The sequence below is a fragment of the Lissotriton vulgaris genome, chromosome 6 (assembly GCF_964263255.1).
Source record: "Lissotriton vulgaris chromosome 6, aLisVul1.2, whole genome shotgun sequence".
Lineage (NCBI taxonomy): Eukaryota > Metazoa > Chordata > Amphibia > Caudata > Salamandridae > Lissotriton > Lissotriton vulgaris.
Window position 1 is genome coordinate 1,682,821,772 of NC_141694.1, and position 6,147 is coordinate 1,682,827,918.

Here is a 6,147-nt window from a genome sequence, read left to right on the forward strand (position 1 = left end):
CTGACCCGCTTGCATTCTAATAAGAGAGTCTCAGCTGGATCTGCCATAAGCATATAGCCATACTTTTGTCTCCACATTGAGTCGTCCAATGGATAAAATGGTTGTGGTTATGGTATGTTGTGTTGGGGGGAGTATGTAAAGCTTATTACAAGTTTGCTCCTCTATGTTCCAGTTAATGCTTGAACGGAAGAAATTATTTAGGGTGCTGTAGATCTGTTTCATGTTTAGTCAGTGGATGATTGGATCCCTGATGCCTTTCAGAGTGAATATAAGCAGTTATGTGGCAAGCGCATGTATACACTTCGTTAGGTTGAAATAGAAGTGTGGCTCACTGGTTAGAGGAGGCAGACCTGGAAGCAGAGGTCAGCCCGGCACCAGGGTTCAATTCCCGGCTCGGCGGGGTCTTGAGTCCTAAAATGTCCATGGACTCGACAATTCTCGCTCCGGTGCCTACTCGATTCACGGGTTCACACTCTGCGACTCTGGGCAATAGCTTGCTTAATCTCCACAACGGCCCCTCGCGGCGGGATGCCTGGCTTTCACCTTGCGGATACCCTGCCGGGGTTATCTCACAGGGGAATACCAGGACGGGTTCCCTAAGCAAGCGCTTAGAAACCGCTCGGTGATTTGCGCTATATAAATTCCTGTACATTTACATTGATAAGCAACCTTTAACCAAAGGCCTGTTGGCAAAAAAGCATTCGGAATGCCCACCCTATTTATGGCAAAAATTTGTAGCACATATACCCCTTGTCGGATGGGGCATTACAGCGGTAAGATAAAATGCCCTGCCCTAGGTGAATGACTAGTGGGCGCTTAACTCTGAGGCTCAGTGATACTCCTGCATCATCTGCAGGCATCTGTCTCTGCTGTGCACCTGCTCAGTTGGCTTACAGCGCTCCCTGGGCCCCTTGAAAGCTGCAGTGTGTGGACAGAGTGAAAATATCGCTGCAGGCAGTGAAACGGGCTAGGCAGAGGGCTGGTGGCTGCAGCCCATTTGGCTGTGCTTCTGAGCCCGTGTGAGACGCCTCGTGTGGCCGATATATCCTCCTGGTCAACTGCTCTCTTGGGGATTCCCAAAGTGAGAGTCCACAATCAATTGGATCCCCACTGTACTCAGCCATGGTGAGTGGTTGCTAGGGTCATGTGTGGCGATTGTAGGGCCTGGTACTGGGTCCCAGCGGCAATCGTACAGTTGTGCAGGCTGATTGCTGTTGGTGACACAGGACCTGTTCGAAGGGGACCCCCCCCCCCACTCTACACGGAGGAGAGCACCGCTTCTGAGTGCCACCATGAGGCCTAATTAAAAAACGCTGCTCTGAGGTGGTACTTGTGACCTCCTCCTGAGCTTTCCGGCCCATGCATGAGGGGGAGTTAGGTGGGCAACTACCTAAAGGAACCGCAGAGCACACAATGTCCATCCTGAACTGTTGGATTGGCTTGGAGGAGGCCCACTGGGGCCACATTGGTGACACTGCATAATGTCTGTTTATTCGGTCTGCCCTGACTGCTCATGCCCTCCCTCGACTCCTGGCTTTCAATCAGGGAGAGCGAGGCGGGCCGATTGACGGACCTTGAGATGGTGCATTCACTGACCACCTTCAGCTTCTGCTGCACCTCAGTGAATGCTACTCACTTCTGCCCTTCCAATTGACACATTGCAGTGGAGTTTACCTTGAATGGGTCATCCTAGGAGAACTGCTGGCCCCCAGGCTTGCGCTACCAACATAGCCTTAACAGACCCCATGCCCGTGCCCAGTGGACAGTTGGTACCTGCTGGACCTACCCTTACAATCCGGCAGCCAGACCGGTACAAACTAGATCTGATCCTGCAGGATATTGTGGAGAGCCGTTCTGCTTTGGAACAACAGGTAGATGCAGTGATGCAGGATATGGGCAATTGCATGCAAACCAACGTAAACTAATATTGCCCTCCTTCAATCTCTCACCCCACAAGTTGTGGACCAGGCAAAGATCTTGTTTGACCTTTCCAACTGTGTGCTATACCTTGAGGGAAGAGCTGAAGACAATGAGGGACATGCGTGCCGCAATAACTTGCATATTGTTGGCTTGCCGGAGGGCATTGAGGAGCAAGACTCTACGATATACATTGAAAATTGCCTCCAGAAAGTAGTCTCTTCTCAGCGCCGCTCAAGTTTCTTTGTGGTGGTGTGCACTTATAGAGTCCCTGTGAGCCGGCCTGCTCCTGAAAGCACACCGACCAATAGCGGTGCATATTCTAAATGTTAGAGAGTGTGACACAGTGCTGCATGCGGCAAAAAGTTTGGGACGTTTCAAGGTAAAAAAAGTTAGCATGATGATATTTTCAGATTACAATTAGGTGGTGCGACATAAACGGTCTTCGTTCCTCAAGGTTAATAAGTAGTTCTAAGAAATGGGAACGGTATTTGCTTTTGTTCCCTGCTAAACTTTGCACTTCTTCCTGGAACCTGATGCTGTCTGACATTGGATAGAACAGTATTAAGGCCTTCGCCTTGCTAACTAGACAGAATGTTCACCATGCACCACCGAGACATGATCATGGCAGAGCAACGGTGCATTGTCAGCCAGGCGCCCCTGTGGCGCGGATTCACAGCACATGCCTGCGGATCAATCACAACCTCTTGAAGTGACTGTGTCTATTACCCGGGATCACTGCTCACTGGTACTTCATCCTCAGAAGAAATGCCAGCAGATGATTGTGATGACCTCTATGGTTATATGCTCCTTCCTCTGGTAACGCCACAAACAGCTGGTGATCTACTTTGATCCTTAGGGTTAGGGCTACTTACTGATTGGGATGCTGGCTTGCATCTTTGTGACACTGTGACTGGAGTCCCTGAGGCTGGGGGGCTCATAGTTTGGCCCTGCCCACCACTACAGGGGGTTTTGGAGAGGAGATTTTGCCTTGGGAGAATGTACCTCCCCCCGGACTGCCATTGTCACTAAAGAGAGCATTGTGACATATGATAAGTGTTTGGAACTTTCATGAGGGGACGGTTACCTTTGGGTTCAGCAGGCAGGTCTGCGTGGGGCTATCTTTTGTGACTGGTGGCCTGCTTCTATACTCCTCCTTACTCACTAAAGGCGCCTGATGGGAGCATGTAGGCTTTACTGATTGTTGCAGATTAGTGATCGCATAGACTAACAGTTAAGGAAGTCGGCCAGGAGGGGGGTGGGCAGGGGTTCTTTGTTTTCGGTATGTTTACATTATGATGTCTGTACAGCACATACATTGACTGTGGTGGTAGAAGCAGCAAGGGCCTGGGGAGTGGGCTGGAGCACCTGGGCCCTCGACCCTTGGTGGTGATTACTTTCTGCGGGTCATGGAACATTAGAGGCCTTAATACACCCATCAAACACTACAAAGTCCATTCCTTACAGATTGTGTCCCTACAAGATAAGCATCTTATACATGAGGAAGGAGACAAGTTACAGCAACACTGGAGAGGCCTGGTGTACTCCACCTCATATTGTGCTGGTATGGGTGAGGGCTAAAGTCTCATTAACAGTACAGGACACCATAATTGATCCTGAGGGCTGACATGGTGTCCTCTATGGTAAACCTGTTTGGTTGCAAGTGGTGCTCAATAGCATATATGCACTGAATACGGATCACTCCCAATTCTTGAACGCTCTTACCAAGGCCCTGGCCCACTGGTATGGTGTACTGTGGATATTGGGAGGGAACTTTAATAGTGCTCTCAATGCGTAGTTGGACAGATTTATGACACCACAGCCATACGCCATACCAACATGGAATGCTGGAGAGCAGCCCAGATGGCTTGACCGCTGGGCGTTGGTGGATGTTTGATGGCAGCACCACTCTCTTAAGCGTGAATATTCCTTTTAATCCCCAAAACATAATATTTCCACTTGACTTGACCACATTGTATGTCCCACAGCTACGCTTTCTCTGATCCAGACTGTCCTATATTTACCAAAGGCTATGTCTGACCATTACCCTGTTGAAGCCACTATACGATGGGGTAGGCTCCTCTCGCCCAATCCATGCAAACTACAATGCTCCACGATCTCCCATTTTGTTGTGACATTAAAACATACTTGAACAGTTCTTCACTGAGAATGAGAATATGGCTCCCTCACAGCTGATTGAGTGGGGAGCATTTAAGGTCTCTGTTAGAGGACTGTGTATCCAGACTACTGTGGGGGCTTCCCGATCCTTATTAGACACATTACACAAAATAGAGACATGGCTGTACGTCACAGAGACATACACTGCGGTAGGATACAAACCCCTAGAAAACAATGTGCAATAACTACATGCAGAATGCATGGAAAAGCTAAGGTGCCTAGACCATGCTGCTTATCTGGTCAAAATACACAAAGAAGATGATAAGACAGACAGACTGTTGGCACGACTGCTCACCCCCTTTCCAGGGTGCTCCAATCACCTGATTAAAATGGGCGGCTTCACCACACACAGCTTTTTATCAACACTATTGGAATTTATATCAGCACACTGACCTGTTCCACAATGCTAATATTGATGGCTTCTTGCTACCTATCAAACTCCCCCATTGTCTGGACCAATGGATGGCTGTAGTAGCCCTTATTACTGAGCAAGAAATCAAGATGGTTTTATGAGATTTAGTGACAGGCAAGGTCCCAGGCCCAGATGGGTTTTCATCCCACTTGGCTCCTCGCCTGATGAAGATTTTTAACAGCGTGCTAGCGGAAGGTAGCGTCCCTCCCTCTGTCAATGAAGCATTAGTTGCATCCATATTGAAGCCTGGCTTTGACACTGAGGACATGGCTGCTTATCATCCCGTTTCAATTCTCAATATAGATGATAAGACCCTTAGTAAGTTGATGGTAACTAGGATATCGCCGGAGCTACCATCTTTGATCCACACAGATCAGAATGGATTTCTTATGGGCCTCAAAACCTCCTTGAATATTTGGCTACTATTATCGATCTTAGCCTATGCTCCGATTCATTACCCTCACGCAGCTTGCCTCGCCTTTGACTTGGAAATGCACTCGGTTCTATGTAATTGTGTGTTTGGGGATCGCGTAACTGCTTGGGTACAGATTTTGTACGAAGCACTCACTACCAGAGAGAAGACCAGATGCTGTATCTCTGACTCCTTCAGGATATATAGAGGCACGTGGCAGTGATGCCTGCTCTCCCCTTACTATTTGAGCGTGCTATTGAGCCACTAGCAGAGACTCTCTGGTGGGAGGATAGCTGGGCCCAATCACGTAGTCTCGCTTTATATGGATGACCTACTGGTCTATATACGGGATGTTTGGATAGGCCTGACTGCAACTTAGGAGGTGTTGCATCGCTTCCACTCAGTGTCCAGACTTAAGGTTAACTAGGGTAAATAGTGCATCTTCCTACTGCGGGAGGGGGCACCTCCTAGAGTGCTGCCTGAGGGATTGAGAACCTTACGATTCTGATATACTACTCTGAAGCGAATAATATTGACGGTAACTTGGGCGCTGATTCAGTGTTTTGAAAGAGCATGTTGTGGGCATTTCTTCTAAAAACGAATCAGTATCCAGTGTATCAATATTTTGCAACCCTAATTCCGGTTGTTAACCATTGAAAAATGATTGATCCTCAAGTTGGAGTGGTAACTTATTCCCTTAGAGTAAGGGCTCCTGTTACTACCCATTTTCTTTATAAAAGTTTCAGGGAACATAGTTAGTGATCCAGGGCAGTAGCAGCTGCTACCGATCGCGAGTGGTAGAGAGGGGGCTGTGGCGGGGGAGGGAGTGGGGGGTCAGGAGACGGAACGAAATTAGAAAAAAAATACACTGACGTGGGCCGCCTGGCCACTGCCTCTTCTTCGCCCTCTTCTTCCTGTCTCCACCGGCTGCAGGAAGGAGCAGGAAGCAATCGGGCCCTTAGGCTCCCCATAGCCAATCACAATGCTGCAATACTGCGATTTTTTTCCAGTAGCAATGAGTGCCAATTTATGACTTTCTTCCTGAATTGGAAATGTACAAACTGGCCTATATTTACATGGGTCTGTTTGCAAAATTCAGTACTAGTCACAAAAAGATTGTTATCGCCTTTTGCTACCAGTATAATGTTACATCTGCCTCATAGTCACTTGTTAACCCACTTTATCTGTAACGTGCACAGATAACCACGGGTCACAATTATACATCAAG